This window comes from Perca fluviatilis, chromosome 18, assembly GCF_010015445.1.
Source record: "Perca fluviatilis chromosome 18, GENO_Pfluv_1.0, whole genome shotgun sequence".
NCBI lineage: Eukaryota > Metazoa > Chordata > Actinopteri > Perciformes > Percidae > Perca > Perca fluviatilis.
The window spans coordinates 11763094-11780990 of record NC_053129.1 but is presented as its reverse complement, the minus strand read 5'-3'; the positions used below and the strand labels follow the sequence as shown (position 1 = coordinate 11780990).

General features: G+C 41.9%; 1 protein-coding gene across 1 annotated transcript in view; it reads right to left on the bottom strand.

The window, feature by feature from the left end:
• The window catches only part of ches1 (checkpoint suppressor 1), a 105042-nt gene extending 88194 nt beyond the window's left edge, over window positions 1-16848 (bottom strand). Inside the window, exons 1-2 of the mRNA XM_039781262.1 lie at window positions 16681-16848; window positions 15575-15634 (exon numbers count right to left, since the gene is read on the bottom strand). The gene's annotated coding sequence lies outside the window, so the exon portion shown is untranslated. The remainder of the gene's footprint in view (window positions 1-15574; window positions 15635-16680) is intronic.
• Window positions 16849-17897: the final 1049 nt, after the last annotated feature.

Genomic DNA, 17897 nt, shown 5'->3' with positions numbered 1-17897 from the left:
AAGCCCTGCTCCCCGACGGAGGAAATGGACAGGCTTTGATGTTGATGTGAACAAATAAAAGGAAGCCAAAATGAGTGGAATGGACCATTATCTGCTGTGGAGAGACCCTCCCGTGGAACTGAGCCTGCCTGCTTTGCTCCCAATCAGGGTGAGGAGGGGATTGAGGAAGACGGAGAGAGAGAAAGAGGAGAGTGTGTGAGTGAGAGAAAGACACACACACACACACAAAAAGACTGGGAGAGAGGGGGTAGGGGGTCCAGAATCCTATTGATTTCACTCTCGCGTTAAATACAAATACTGCAGTGTTCTATATTTGCTATTGTGCGCATTTGTATATGCAATATCCACTTTAACACAAGGCCAAATGAGGATAATCATCAGTGAAGCATGCTGAAAATGCTTAATATAAACATAATAGAAACACACTATATATGTTTAGCACTGATAATAAAATTAACTCACAGAGAAAGACGCAAGGCCCTTTGCCAAAGCCACAAATAGACAAAATCCAAGAATATAATCTGCACCGGCCTTCTGCTGAAGCTAAAAGTGGCAAAATAAAATACTAACACCTGCATTCAGTGGTATCTTAACAGAAGTAGGCCAACTAATTCAATTAATATTGTATGTTTGTCATAGGCCAATTCAAAATAGCACTTTGCCAAAAGCAAAAACCAGCACGCAAAAAAAAAAGGTCATTCGTGCTAGAAATGAATAGAGGAGTATTTAAAGGCACAGGGAACTTGTTTGCACAAGCGGACACATGTTAACCATCTTTTGTACTGGCTGCAAAAAGTGGGTCAGACACCAACAGCAAATGTGTACAGGGCTAACAACAAGAGAGCAGACAGAGACAGAGGGAGAAGGATTCATGAAATGCTGACCCACAGAGGAAAGTTATTCCCTCCTTGTAAGAAATGGCATGTAGAGTGTGGTCACAGCATATCATTAGTGCCAGAAGTGATGCAGCATGTGTGCATCTGAAAAGAAAACTTTTCCTAAAAAAGGGATGTTTGGACACAACCAGAATTTGGTTTCAAACAGAAAGATGAGGCTCGGTTGAACTGTGAATTTCCAAGTGTACAATCAGTTTTGTTGTTTCTACCTTTTTAGCTATTGCTCCTGGGATGTTGGTTCTTGCCACAACTTCGACTCAGATGGAAATATCTCATCAACTGCATGGATGAATTGCTATTAAACTTTGAACTTTGTGTATTCATGGTCGCCAGAGGATAGATTCTAATGAATTTTGGTGATACCCTGTCTTTTTCTCTATATCGCCTTCAGCAGGTCAAGGTTTTTACTTATCCAGTGGCATATCGTAACATATACCTGGTGGATTGGCACACATTATTGTACGGACGTTCATTGTTCCCAGAGGATGTGTCCTACTGATCCCCTGTCTTGTCCTCTAGTACCACAATGCGGTTGGCATTTGCGGTTTTGAGTGAAATATCTCGACAGCTATTGAATGGACTGCCATGACCAAATACCTGCAAAACTATTGACATTCCCATTAGCAGGTAGCGGTACATTTCAGTAGGTGCTAATTGGTAAATGTTAGCATGTTAACACGCTAAACTTGAGTCCCTCATCAGGGCTGGGAAGTCAAATGTAAACATCAGAGTAAGTATATCGCCGAGATTTGGCTGGATCCTGGAGTGCCGGTGCCATTAAACCGGGTGACTGTTTTTCTGTGTGCCGATCTGACGGCCACATTCTGCTTCATGATGAATCATGCACAAATTTAAGGAGCTGATGGGATTACATTTCACTGCAATTGTACCTGGTACGATTTCATGTGACAAATAAAATGGATTGAGTGATTGATTGTTGAGAGTTGTCATTGTTAGCATGTTAGCATGCACAGGATAGCATTTAGCTCAGAGTGCAATACTCGGCATTTGCACTGATTCAATACATTGCCTTTCTCGTAATATACGTATATATATATATATAAGGTATTTATGATCATTGTCTTCCAGCTGGTAATACATTTCCCTTGTAAGTAAAATGAATATGAGGATACACATTACAACAGGGGTGCCCTGGTGGACCAGGGGTTAAGGCAGAATTAAAAGAGGAGTAACACAAGTAGTTTAATTTCCAATAATTGTTTTTTTTCTCCCAAGTTGGTAAATAAGTATCCAGGAGAGGGATTAGGATAATGCAGGGAATTAGATAATTGATCACTGAGACTGCACGGCTATGGAAAGGACAGCAAAGCTTTCCCGCAAACCTATAGCTTTAATGCAAGTGATAGTGAATAATTTAAAACCTTTAAAGCCTTTTTACCTGCGGGGTGATATGTTGAAATAAAAGATGCAGCCGGACTGAAGACGGTTGCTTAACTGAAGAGTTTCCTGCGCTGAGCACTTGTTGAACAAAAGCTCATCTCACTTTTCACTAGGGTGCAGGTGGTCCGACTCTTTCTCAACTTCGAAACAATGTGTCTACCCATGCGACATAATCCTAGTTGATACCCTGGGCCACGTTGTGTGTGTGTGTGTGTTTTTTTTCTTCTCTCTTTCGAGGTACCGTGACAGTGAATGAGGGTTGGGGGCGTCGGCTGCTGAAAGTTGTAATTAGTTTGTGATGCCACATCTGCTGAAGGGCAGTCATCTTTAATGAACATCAGCAGCCCTAATGGAGCGTAAAATGACGCTAGGAAATACAAGATGCTGTGGTCAACAAGGGAACGGCTACATCAGTCAGGCCCTCTCATTCCCTCGCATTTGCAGGGTTTTCCCTGCCATTATAAGGTTTAGGTGCAGCACCCGAGCCTTTTTGTGAGTCGCCTCAGTCGAATGAATGTAACTAAAAACTCAGATCTAATGATTGAATAATGACTTTTTTTTGTCTTTAAGCTTTTTGAGTGTTCTAGTGTTTTCCAACGCTTTAGACACAGATACGGTATGATACTAATTGTCCAAAAATGATGACGAAAAAAGAGACGCAAAACTACCAGAAAGGGACACAATGCGACTACAAAGAGATGCAAAAGCCCACATGGAGACGTACAACGTATGGGGAAATTGCTTTTTTTTTTATTGAAAAATGTCACATTTTCTTGAGGAAGGATGCCTAAACCTCCAGACAAATACGCGCACCTAAGTCTTCCACAAAGCGGGGGAAAACACTGAACATGCTCCAGTTTAGACAGACGACTGAATAACATTTTTTTTTTATCTCTGGCTTTTTCTATCTATATATATATATATAGACTATGAAATCCCATTTCTATTCATGCAACAGCATAGATTGTCATCATTTAAACATGCCTCATTTAACTTTTCTGGACTTTTAAACAGCTTCAACAACCGTGTGTCTAAATGTTTCTACTTCAGCAAGAACGGCTGAGATCTCAGATGTCCTATTTATTATGCTCCTTTGGCTCCCCCTCCCTCTGTCTACTTCTCTTTTATTTTAATAACTTTAAATATTTTCCTCAGGTTGGTCTGTTGTGAACTTGCGCTGTGGAACACTGAGCTGGACCGCAGCGTTGGTTTATTCATGAGGTTCAATGAGGGAGGCCTTTGACGTCCATGAATTATTTAAAGGCAACACTTTTTAAAGAATCTCCTCATTTTGTAAATACATTCCTCCCCCGCTCACTGCCCCACCAAGCCTTTCTCACGGTGGTGGTTAGTGGGGTGATGACACCTGGAAAAACATGGTGTCCACAGCTGAAAAGGCCCACGGCTGTGTTTCACGTTTCAAATCTACAATCTTACAGTTTTTCAACCAGTTTTAGTGTCTTCTAAACTTTTTGTTCTATGCTTTAAATGTTTTAATTTGGTGTGATAAATAGCTTCGTAAGAGCCTGTGTCTCTTTTTATTACCGAATGGTGGGCACAGTATTTCATCTTGGCACAAAACTCTTGTGCCAAGAGTTTTTTTTTTTTTTATAGTTGGATGCCGCTGTCAAGCCACACAGCAGCTCTTTGTTTCTATCTCATGGGACAAAGTCAGAGGAAACAATAGGAAAGACCTGTACATTCAGTAAACGATGTACAAGTCAAATTTGAAGATGCTGCTTCAAGCTACATTGTGTAAGAATTTCTCCCATCTAGCGGTGAAATTGTATACGAAAACCAACTGAATATTACTTTCTAGCCCCTACCATTCCGAGTGCGTTTTAACTCCTACTGTGGCCGTGTTATTCCAAGTAGTACCACTTGGAAAACGACTTAGTCCTTGAGTGCTCCTTATTGTGTAATAATAGTTTTACGTTATTTTGGTACCATTTCATTGCTAACATCAGCTATCAGGTTCCCACACATATGCAAGCTGATGTTAGTAAAGTATCAGTGCTATCGTTATTCTGTATATCTGTACGAGATTAATAGTGTAAGGCGATGTTTACAGCGTAGGAGAGAAGCAACGGAGGTTTGTGTTAATATATTTCTCTGAGCAGTCTGAACAATGTCAATGAAACCGAAATTAGCTCTTAGTATCTCCATCGTTTACACGAAGCTGTTCTAGCTGTCTGTGTTACAACTGCATGACATGAGTTGTCTGCCAGGGAAATCACGACACATATGATTACGTTTATGTTACAAGGTAGACAATCCTTTTCATCATTGACGTGAGGAAAAGTATCCTAGACATTGTTCTAGCGTTATGCACAACCATGCTATAGTTAGCCAAGCTACTATAAAACTTTGAATTTACAGAAATAGGCAGAATTACCTGTCGAGAAGAAAGCAGGCAACTTTGGCGTCCCTTTTTAAAATCCTTGCTCCTTATGAGCTCTTTCCATCTTGGAAAAGCCACTCCAATATTAACTTTGGTCTTGTTGCTTTGCCTGTCGCGTTGTTGTTTTAATTCTCTTTTTAACTTCCTTTGGCGACTCTGTTACATGTCCTCCCCCTTCCTGGCATTCGTCACGGTGCCACTGAGTGTAAAAGCGCGAAAGGCGGAGGTGTGTCCCTCTTTGGCTAATGTATTTTAAAGATGGAGACGCAACATGGCGGCCGTCATTCGAGTGACTCGCTCGTATGTATTCTGAATGATTCTGAATGGCAGATTCTACGCGTACGAGAATACTTTGATTAGTTGATGGAAGTAATTACACATGAATGAGCACATATTTGTGAAACAACAAAGTTTTTTTGCTAAGAATCAACTCCAAACATTACACAATGGAGCTTTAAGTGTCTAAAGTTTTTCATCCACATTTAACAAACACGTGAGATGGTGTTGACTACTGTGCTTGGTCTTAGCAGGGTTAAGGCCGAGGTGTGCTTGAAAAACACTTGGTTTTCCGATGCATAGTCCAAACGTGTCTCAAGGCAAAAGTGTTTATAGCTGTTCCGAATGGCCACACTTGACGGCAAGATGGAAGAACTGCCCGGGATAACAGCGCACACTTTCAGACAGTCGAATGCATTCATGGTGTTGGAAAAATGTGCGGGGAGGGGGTTTCCTATGCTCTTTGATAATCTGACAAGCAGTTGTTGGAAGCACACTGACACTGTAACGCTTGGTTCTGTTGCCTCTGACTCAATCATCACTTACTGAGCTTCTGGTCACACAATACAGAGCTTTTATCATAGGCTTCATCTTTATCTGATGTCAGTCAATGTCACACGTGTATGAAAATAGTTATTTATTCGATGGGCTCAATGCCCAGGATGGAATTAAAATGTTAGCATTTTTAGGGAAGTTGTAATAGTCACGAATATACTGTTTATTATCTAGGCTTCAAAATAAATGTTCTAGAATTATTGAATTACTGGTTTCACTTAAATAATGCAGTTAAAGAAATGTCACTGACGTGGCCACTACTTTAGGAACAGTGATGTAAAAACACTAAAAAAAGTGATCACAGACTGAGAGGTGATGATACTTTTTTACATTATAACTGTAATATTACTAGCAATATATTGAAGTCTGAATATTGCTGTGCCATGTTTTATAGTGTACAGTATTTAAGTTATTTTGCCTATGCCTATGTTTGGATGTACAGTGTGTTCACAGTATACACAATTGTTACGCTGCCTTTTCAAACAATTCTTGCACATTCTAACTTTCAGTGACTTTGCTCCTGTCACGGACGACCAGGAGACAGACTGAAGTAGCGAAGCTGAGCTTTATTAACAATGATCCAACAAAGAGCAGGAAGCAACAGGCAGGAATCCAGGAGCAGAGCAGGCAGGTTTGGAGTGGCAGCAGACAACAGGATACGAAGTACAGGTAAGGTAAACTGGGATAGACTAGACTAAACGGGAGTGAGTCAGTGTCAGTACCCGATCCGTTCCACCGGCACAATCCGTTCTGCGCATGCGCAAGATGTTCACGCATGCGCTGTGGTACGAGGATTTACGACACTACCCAATCTGTTCCCACGCTAGCTAACGTTAGTTTAGCTAATAGCTAATTCGGCGGACCGCTAGGTGATTATAGCGGTCTGCCGTTAGCCTCCACCGGGAAGCTAACGTTAGTTTAGCTAACGGTTAATTTGTCTAACCGCTAGATGATTGTAGCGGTCTGCCGTTAGCCTCCACAGTTAGGCTAACGTTAGTTTAGCTAACAGCTAATTCGGCCGCTAGCTGAGACAGCATGTAAACTTTAAAAGACCCTCAAAATAAAACTTGAAAATAAACGTTAACATATATAACAGCTGTTACGTCAGTTCTACTTGTGCTCATTTAAAATACAATCACTCAATACTTGTCTTTATTGTTATAACTGTAAAGTCTTAATTTAGCTGTAGCCTGCTTTTCCCATTATGTTTGACTTAACGTTATTTTAGACTGAATCTAGCTGTCCGTTCTGCCTGCACGATCCGTTCTGCGCATGCGTTATTTTAGACTGAAGGCTGTTGGCTAGCGGTTAGCCGAATTAGCTGTTAGCTATCCCGGTGGAGGCTAGCGTGGAACAGATTGGGCAGGTCGTAAAACGGTATTATCATCTGCGCATACGTCATGGCATACGTGTCATCTTGCACATGCGCAGAACGGATCGTGCCGGTGGAACGGATCGGGTACTGACAGTCAGAGGGTCGTGTAGAAACGAGACTAGACAAAGTGCATGTGTGTCTGTGCTGCTTATGTAGGTGGTTGTTGATTGGCTGCAGGTGGTGAACTGTGGATGTGGCTTGATGAGGTGCAGGTGTGTGTAATAAGTACTGAGGGGACTGGGAGCGACTGATCTGCGTGAGTGACGAGGAGTATGAATCAGTGGGAGGAGTGTGCTGGAGAATGAGAGGGAGGAGTGAGTGCTGGTGACGGTGGGACCCTGACAGCTCCGTTTTCATTTCTTCTCTACTTTGAGAAATGTTTGTCTTTTTATAAGACTACATTTCGCTATATGCAAGTATGATGAAAAAAAGATTTTCAAATGTGTCCCCTTTTTTAGTTTAAAAAATGAATGTTAAAAACGCCGGTTTAGTGTATATAGAATATGAAGAAAAAGTGAAAAAAGAATGCATTTGTAATTGACAGTATTCCCATTAGTGTGTTCCGCATCATGTGCTGTTTTAGAAAGGTGTAATATTATGTGCACAGCTGATAAGCCTGGTGATTAGTGATAGCCGAGACCCCCTGCTGGTCTTTAATGTTAAGTCCAGCAAGCATCAACAGAGCTTCCAACTAATCTCAGCTTGTCTCTCATTTGATTTGTTAACTGAGTGGTAACGCAGTCCTGCCTTCTATCACATTGTAAAAACACCATTTCTGTCATGTACAGTTCAGCAGCAGCGTTACTCTTTTTGCTCTGGCAGTTCTCTCTCGGTCTGTTTCTCATTCACATAAAAAAATTCCCTCTCCCTGTCCCTGTCTGTCCTCTGTCTGTGAAATGTGATGTGGTGTGTGAGGGCAGCGGAGAGGAGCAGTGACTCGGATCCTCGCCCGGCCGCGCTCGCCTGTTTTACCCCATGCGGTGGCACACAGCGCAGGCAGGAGCGATATAATTAGAATGGAAATTACAGAAAGTTACAGGCGAGCTAAATCCCCCCCGCGCATCGCGTGGCTAAAAATGTCCCGGGCAACGCCAGTGGATGTATCACCATAGCAACAGCCTTCTTCTGCACTCTATTTTCAGACTGAAAAGGGAGAACCATCCAGAGAGAGAGAGGAAGAGAGGAAGAGAGGAAGAGAGCGAGGGAGAGAGAAATGCAAACATTGCCGTTTCTGTAGAAATTGATACATTATTCAAGCAAGGGAAACATCTGCGAGTGAGTGCTGGCTGGATGGGAGGCGGGCTGCGGCGTGCGCTTGCTCGTCAGGGCTAAACTGAACTGTCTTGGGGGGCGTTAGTGTGACGGTCATACAAGGACGAGGGGGTGCTGTGGGGTTGACTTACACGTCTCAGCAGAGGTGAGCGCTGAAATCCACACCAGCAGCCAGAGATGTTAACGTCAATGCAGCGGTGTGATGAGGATCCTATTTGAATCAATCACACATCGAGTGATTAGAGTATGAGCTGCTGTGGAAAGTCAATCATCTTGTGGAGGAAATGGAGTAATTTGGGCATTAAGACCGGGCTTCAATGAACCCTCAATGAGTGCACGCCGGCGTTAAAGTTCAGCATTGTGTCAAGGCGACGGTGTCATTGCTCCGATGAGTCAAAAATCCCATTTGTGTTTTTATGTCTCGAAATAGCTCAGAAAATGAAAATGAAAATAAAATCACGAGAGAGAAAAGGCCCGATCCCAATGCACTTAGTCTCTATTTCCCAGTTCTTTTCAGTTCAGTTCAATTTATTATAATTCACTTCAGCACAATGGGGTTTTTATTGGCATGGCAGTTGAGAAAGAAATGCCAAAGCACCAAGACAAAAGATCCACATTTTTTCCTCTCTCTCTCTCTCTGCTGGTCTAATCAGGTCTCTCTCTCTCTCTCTTCTCTCTCTCTCTTTCTCTCACACACACACACACACACACACACACACACACACACACACACACACGCAAAAACGCTCTCTGTCCATCTTTCCGTCTCCTAATGTTTCTCTCACCCCCCAGGGGGTCTGATTGAACGGGCTTGGAGGCATGGATCTTTCTCTATTGATCCGCCGGCTGAATCACTTATCCCTTTTCCAATGGCCTTCATCACCACACTTTTAGGTTTTAGCACTCTCTGCATGCACAGATTTCCTAACTTATACAGCCAAGATCCGGGCTTGGAAAGAAATGCTTCACGAGTGAAAAGAATACAGTAATTGGGACTGCAAAGAACTTGCCAACTGTGAATGAATTACAGCCTGCGGAAAAGAAACGTGTAAATCGCACTGATCGGATAACAAACACCTCGGGGAACAAAAGATAATGCCGAAGATGAACCCAATTTCCAGTAGCAATCAATAAGGTTGCTAAAGGAAATTGGGTCATTGTTATATATAGCAATACCACTGATTAAGGAAACATCCGGGCCACGCTAATGGACACTTGGATTCTTGTTTCCGACAGATGTTGCAGTTAATTTAGAGTTCAAAGCAGGAACGTAGAGCATGCAGAATTAGCAGATGGACTCCCATGCTAGTCGTTTAGGATCCGGTTCTCAGTTCCTGGGGTGACACTGTCCACTTTTAGCCCGAAAACGTAAAACAAAGCCAAAGGACTGAACTGGACTTAGAATCGGATCAAAACAAAGCCCAGACACATGTAAAATTCCATTATGTGATTTTATAAATGTGCTAAAAGTTGAATACCTTAATAATAATCAGTAGAATAAACACCAAGCCACCAGCTATTTAAGTAAATAATATACATTTTGGTCAAAGCCAAACATTTTTCAGCACTTATCATGTGCAACCAGAATTCCACAACCCGTATCCACATAGCGGTGAAACTATGCAGACAAAGCAAAGCTGGGGCATATATTTATATGGCACGCTACAGTATGTAGGCTACTGGAGATCATTTGAATGCAGCAGTGCCCTATACAAACCTTTTATTCTCACCATCAACTTGTCATGCATCCTTTTTTTCTGCTGCTAAACTGGCCAACAGAAGAAAGAAAAAATTTAGAAACAAGAAACTGTCCTTACTGGTTACAATTTGAGCTTGTATAAATTAAAATCATTTCATCGTTCATTCATTAAATTATTACAGAGAGGAAAAGACATTTCATCTGAGGCTTCTGGATTCAGCGTGTTGCTAGCCTTGTAGGCCTTGCTGGTGTAGAACGCGCTGTAAATGTGGCGATGGCGCAGTGGATATGTGGATATGGCGCAGTAGATATGGAGACCTGGGTTCGATTCCCACTGCGATACATCAACCAATGTGTCCCTGAGCAAGACACTTAACCACTAGTTGCTCAAGAGGCGTGTGACCTCTGACATATGTAGCAATTGTAAGTCGCTTTGGATAAAAAGTGTCAGCTAAATGACATGTAATGTAAACACGTTTTAAAAGTGGCATGGTAGTGGCTGGGTTAGCTCAGTTGGTAGAGGGGGCGCACGTATGTAGAGGTTTACTCCTTGATGCAGCGGCCGCGGGTTCGACTCCGACCTGTGGCCCTTTGCTGCATGTCATTCCCCCTCTCTCTCTCCCCTTTCATGTCTTCATCTGTCCTGTGAAAATAAAGGCCTAAAAATGGCCCCCAAAAAGCGGTGTGATTTTTTTGTAAAGCTGAAATGTTTTCAACTTTCAGCACCTGGCATACTGAACACTAAAAACGTTTCCCTCCCATACTGCTGGGAATGCGCAAACACATGTTCTTACCATTGAAAACAAGCAGGAAAAGAGGCCAACACTGTAAAGACAGGTCCCTAGTGGTCATGCAGCTTTTTGCAATGTCAACCAGATGCCTGTGGGCTGATACAGACGCTTTCATTCTCCGAGCAGGATGGACTCACTAACAGTGCCAGCCTCTGTCCAGGCAGAAAACAAGTCCCTGCATGCTTCCTGATAATGTCTATCTGCCTGTTTCAGTCTCCCGCTCTCTCTAGTTTGCTTTCTTTGACTGTCACTCACTCTCTTTCTCTCTTTAACTCGCTCTCTTGCTTCCTGTCTCTTTTAATTCTTATACTCCTCCTGCTTTTTTTTTTTTTTTGGTCCTTTTTCTCTCCCTCTCTGCCTCACTCGTGCTTTTGTTTGACCTTATTTTTGTCAGCAAACATGACAATTTGTCATTGCTGACACAATACGCTCTGACCTCCGGTGCGCTCCGTCACCTTAAACCTTTGCCTGTGTTCTGTTGGGATGACTCGCACTAGACAGAGGACAGAGACAGAGACAAACAGAGAGAGATCGAATGGAAGAATAATAATGATGAGAATTTAGCACAGGGTTGAAAGTCCGCAAGAAACAAGGGCACCAGATCAAACGAGGCGATACAAAGTAAGGGAAAATCGGATGATGCCACCCCAACATAGTGACCATCTGTGACACGTCTCCGCTACGATGCCCATGCAGAGCGCGCTCCAACGATGTAGTATCATGTTAACTAGCCATGGCAGCTTCCACACGTGGGTCATGGCTTACTCCTGGTGGCCAATGTATGGATAAATGCATGAAGTGACAAGCACACACACGTAAACTCCCAAACATATCTATGTAATTCCAGCTCAGGTTCACAGCTGTCAGTCAATCATAGATGTAGGGCAAATAAGCAGACGGTTGGACTGTAATGGTTGACTCCGATCAGTAGGCTGTGGTATCTGGGGGGGGCAATGTGAGGAGAGAAACTGGGATGAAGAAAGCGAGTAAACACAGAATAAGAGAGTAAGGAAAAAGAGAGTTGAGAGAGAGGGAAAAATACGGAAGAGGATTAGGGCCACGTGAACATTTTATTTGAGCTCTGAGTTTAAAGTCAGAATTCTGAGATGACCGCAAATAAACTTAATTAATTATGAAAAAATAATTATAAATTAATAATAATGCCTTCTTTTTTTTTCTCGAATTTTCACACAATTCTGACTTGAACATGGAGGTCCACATTCTTTTGGAGTATTTTTTTCTAAGTAAAAAATACGGTCACAGTTCTGACTTTATTCTCAGAATTCTGAGATTAATGTTGACTTTAAACTCAGAACTCAAATAAAAAGGAGGCAGGAGGCAAAATGAGGTTTCTAGGAGAAGCAGAACTCTTGCTGACAAATTTGGGAAATGCTGTGGGCCTGCTCCGATATTAGGAGCCCACAATGGCAGTGTTAATAAGAGTACGACCTTTTTGTTAAGTATACGTCGTGTGCATCGCACGCAAAGAGGCATTTGGTTGCTTTCAGAAGAGAGAAGAACAAGTTTTGTTGAACACTCACAGTGTGTTCCCTGAACTGGACTGAAAACAGCCTTAAGGGAAAAAACGAGGAATGGATAAACACCCAACCTGTTTTTGCCAAGTCGCCAGTGGCCTCAAACCAACATTTGTTCTGTTACATGTTGGAGCCAACACATTCTCAAAAAATCAGAGCATTTTGGTCTGGCTTTTTCTTTTATTTTTATTACTAATTGTGTCTTCATGTGCTTCTCATCAATTTGTTTTTCCAATTGAAAAAAAGTGTACACTATGTTTCCCAGTAAGAAATAAAGCTGATGGATGCAGTTGTTTTGTCATTTTGGACAGGCACTGGAATATTCAGCAGCAGAAAGAAGAGGAGAGACTGCAATATGTAGATATTAGATTAGCAGAAATCCATATTAATCCAAAGATGTTTAGTGAGAAATCCATTTTCATTCCAAAAATCTTGAGCCAACAGTCAACGGCTCGGACTTACTGTAAGTCCTCTTGTTTTGATTAATGTGGTGCTATCACCTGACTTTTAACTGGGCTTTTGGCTCAACAGTGCAATGCAAAAAAGTTGCAGACAAGCAATGCACAGCCAGAACTTGGGACTAAATAAAGAGATTGTGGATGATGGTAAGACAGCTCCTGGAATATTGTGAACAAAACTCTTTGCTTCCGCATTGTGCAGGTCCAAATTTGATGGACGTCTGTCAGTGCAAATCTTCATCAAGTATTTTAATTTTCTTATCAACTAACTGTGACAGTGAAAGACTGTACTATGCGAGTGCTTTATTACTCTATAGTATTACTATATTGTACAGTATGTTCAATGGTAACTCTGATACCGCACAAGTAGGCCAAATAAACCAGTAGAGCAATAAAACCATCACACATTTCTGAACAACCTTTCTTATCAAATTGGATTGGCTGTCTCTTGGTAGGGAGCACCACATTGATTTACACTTGAGAATAATCTACATTCACAGTAAAGCTCTCGTGAGGAGCGTGATTGGATTACGGACAGGCAACAAAGAGGGTAAAGTTCAAATACTGTACTGTACGTGAACTGTGACCCACGCCGAGTGACAAATCACTGCACGGCAACCAATCACACCTGAGAGATCCAAGGTTATATTAATACTATACACATGAAAACGGCATCTTATTATGATTCCTGCACTGATCTCTACCATCTGTGAACCTAAAACTACAACAACAACAACAACAACAACAACGGAAGCAAGCCTTAAACTGCTTTTGGATTGACAGGGCGATTGATCTGGCCACGAGCGGCCGACTGTAAGCAGTGTCGACCGGCGCTGCCTGACGGGCTCACCGTGTTTTTGTCCAGCCTCAATATCCCTGTTTCAAGAGTAACAAAAAAGGCACACACGCGCACACACACACACACACACACATGCTTTGTTTAGTTACACAGACCAGTCTTCCAGTCTTCACCTGTGGATTTTCATCAATCTCTAATTACCGCGTGTGTGTGATCAGCGTACGCGAGTCCATTCGCAACGCTACATGTAGCTGTGTAAACGGCATAGTATGCCTGTATGTCGCACACCCATACAGCTGATGTGTAACTTGTGTGATTAGCAGGAGCTGAGTGAGAGCTTTAGCTATAGAAAATGACAACAAAGGGAGGGCGGACGTGCCGGAGGGAGGGAGAGACAAATGAACAACACGCAACTCAGGTTGACTCTGTGATGACAGTAGAGGTCATGCTGAGAGATTAAGTCTACCTGTAGCTTCAGCACGGTGGGGGGTGGTGGTGGTGGGGGGTGGTAAAGGCCTTCTGTGGCTTAGACAGGAAGTCGAGGAAGGTCATGTAAGATGTTAACATACAGACCAACAAGCCTTTCTATTTACCAATCTCCTGCTCCTAATTAGACACGAGACCGTGGGTCTTCCCTGAGCACATGGGCAAACAAACACACACACACACAGACACAGACACAGACACACACACACACACACACAGGCAACCCCTATAAACATCACGGGCCATAGGTTCCCCCTGCCAACCTGCTGCTCTTTATAACCTCTCGCCAGAGAGCTCCCTCGAGGTGAAGAGGACCATCACACACACACACACACACACACACACACACACACACACACACACACACACACACACACACACACACACACACACACACACACACTCTTTGGCAGCAGCAGATGACTTCAGATACATAATAATTTAATCCACACCTGGGGTGCTGCAGAGGTATTATGGACAACAAAGGCCTGATAAAGATGCCGTTTTAGACTATTTAGCTCCAGGATATGATTAGTAACGACCCACACCAGGTGAGACGCCTGAGGCTACCGCGCCGCTACGCCAATAATGAGAGAGGGATGGAGAGAAAAAAATAAATAGATAGAGACAGAAAGAAAGCGAAGAGTCTGGGAAAGAGTGTCATGTTGTAGGTAAATGAAATTGATCTTTAAAGGAGGCAAGAATAAGAGGGATAATTTGGTAAATGGGACTAGGTAAGAGGTTTCAGATGATTGTATTATAAGTAGGGACCAAAATAATCCATGCCTGCAGTTGATGACAGGACGTCAGTTCTTAAGTTGTAATGATTCAAAACAGACAGGAGGAAAAAAAGTAAAAATTCAGAAGGAAGCCCAGGGGAAAGGAGGAACCGAGGGAGGAAGGAGTACGGATGGGGCAATGGGAGGAGATAGCGGCAGTTCTCTGTCGGGCACGGCAGGTTAATTTGCACTTGTCAGAACGAGGGCTTTCCCTCTAGCCATCCTTATCTTTGTTGTCCTCCTGGATGTTGGTGTCAAACCGAGAGGCGGTGTGTGGATCCCGCCTCGGCACTGTCACCTCGCTGGTTGCAGCCCAGGAGTGACAGAGTAGCAGCTTTACACTCTAATCCTCTAATTATATCAATTAAGGGGCTGTAGAATTGAGCGAGGGAATCCAAATTCTTCTTGTAAAGAGGGGAGAGTAAAATGATATGGAGATGTACAGGCTATACAGGTACACAGCAACACAAATATATGACAAAAGCACAGAGGAAGGAGGATCTATACTCATTACTGTAATTGTGCCCTAATGAGTTCAAATGTAAAAAAAAAAAGGTGCAATCATTGTTCACTGCATTACCTCCAAAAGAAAACCAGACACAGGCGGAATAATGAAGAAAAAGAGCAAAATGCAAATTCAGGATGAGTGTCAGGCAAGAGTACTTAGGGAGCCTTGAAGTGTTGTACATTACCTCAAATAGGATTTACAGCAGCTATAGTGAGAGATTACACAATAACACAGACTTCACAGTCATGTACACGTCAAAGTCCTGTGGAGGACCACCGTTTGTAACTTGTTTCACAGGATGCTTGGAACACCGTAACACACACAAAAATGGTGAAATACTCACTGAAAGATGCTGTAGCAGCTGAGGGTAGTGTTGAGTGTTGGTCAAGGCCCTATAGTCACTCTGAGGGTAGATAAAAAGAGAAAAGCATGTTGAGCTGATATGTAAGCTAAATAAGAGCCCCTGACTGTAACCTTGAAAAGTATGTACATGTAGGACTTAAAATTGATGTTTTCTGTGGTGGAAGAAAACACAAACAAGACCAAAATATTAAAAGAAATGTACTTCAAGAAATGCTGCAGATACCAAAACATGAGGATGAAAACACACATATAAAAGAAACACAGTTGGAATTGGGAAACACTAAAAATATTTAATATTTAAACACAAGACATTTGCAGAAAAAATAAATATATATACACACACACACATATATATATACAAACTAGGAAAAAAACGAACAAAAAGCATAGCTAAGCTGATGCAACTTAGAAAAAAATCCCATAAATACATACAACCAAGAGGACATACTAGAAAAGTAGCTTGCGATAAACACATTTAAATAATAATATTTATGTGAACTGCTAGTATAGACCCTTTTCACAAGTGCTGGAAACACAGGTGTAATCAATAACATTAATGCCGTCCGTATAGTTGAACTAATAGTTAGTTACAGGGCCCATGGCCTGTAACTAACTATTAGTACTATTAGTACTGCAGTACTGTTTCACCCATTGTTAGTATTATAAGTAAAAACCTGTGTTTTTTTCTTACTTTTCTGCTATGACAAGTCAAAATGTCTGCTGTGAAAAAGGTATCTTGAAGAGCACAACGTCTAGAACGTTAGACTGTGTGTACAGTGAGAGTGGCACTGGCTGGCAATAGCTAACGTAGAGGTTAAGTAATGTTGCTAACTCACTGACCTTAGCTAGCATCAATTCGCATGGAAATTAATAACGCATTTAAACAGCACCGGTCTAACGTTAGCGATAGTAAAGTTTTGAATTAATTAGGTGAGTTAAGATTAATTACTAATATTAGAAGTTGCTGTAACGTTTTTTCAGTAATGAGTAGTGCAAGCTTAAAATTCATTAACGTTACAGTTACTAATCCCAGGACATGTCTGTTACTTTGACATTTTAGTGGATTAGCATCGTTTGCTGTCTTACCAGGAGTTGAATGAGAGTTGATAACAATTTCTTCTTTATGAATTCGGTGGAGACCATGTCTGGGGCGTGTTAGCTTGGTGCAAGAGACGAGGTGCAGGCAGACGAGTTTTTTCTTGTCCTTTTTTCATGGAGTTTCTTCTTAGCTGGTTAGCTCCCTGGCAAGCCTCCATTACCTGCTGCTTCACTGTGAGGGCAAGACTTCTGTAAAACTGCATGATGACCACAGTCACTCACCACAGCTAAGCTAACGTTAGCTGTTGATGGTCAGTAAATAGAAACTTTTTAACCATATAGGCTGGCTACTTATTAAAGCACACTTACTACAGTAATATGTAATGTGTAATTGACTACATTTTTCAAGTAGCTTGCCCATCACTACTAATAACCCACAGTTCTGTGGATGTTTGTTATCCTTTAATAGCTGAACAATTTCAAATCAACTTATTAATTGTCTATGCACAGTTCTTGGCTCTGGTGTGTCACTTTTAATTGCATTGTCTCTGATTTGTATCATGTTTCCAACACTTTGAGGGGTTTATGCAGTAGCCTTACAGTATGTGCCGTCTGTTGCTGGACATTTCTGTTGTATCTATTTTTGTAAATTTTGAGTCCATTTTCCTTCATGTCTGTGCTTTCACTCATGTGTGTTTTGATAGGTGTAGTTTGTCCTTGGTTGGGGGCACAGAAAGTTACACTCTTGGAAAACATATAATAATATTTGTTTGTTTTATTAAAGAGAAAAGACAAATGTTTTTTTTAAAGGTTTTTATTTTGGGATGCAAAAACTTTAACTCTCAAAAAAACGGATGTATCCAAATGTCCACAGTACAAAATAGAAACAAGTGATAGCTTGTAACTCTCATTGTCTTGCACAATCCAACGTATAGAGAATGTACATATTTGTGCTATTCAACGCCAGTTAACAGGGAGGGGTCAAGGTTTAAAAAAAGTCATAAATAGCAGCTGTCGCATCCACTGAGAGCAAAGATTTTCTTGTATCATTGTGAATAACGGTTAAATAAGCACAGATATTTTCACATCTGGGTGCAGTTGGTGCAGCGTTATTCTTGTTTTCCACTGCGGTACTGCAGGCTACTTACCTTCTCTGTGGTTCTGATCCATGTCAGCCATCAGCAACAATCCCCCAGGAGACGTCCCTCGCTGATGACATCATCTCTCAGCGTGGGAAGTTGATGGATCCCTCACCATTTTGGTGC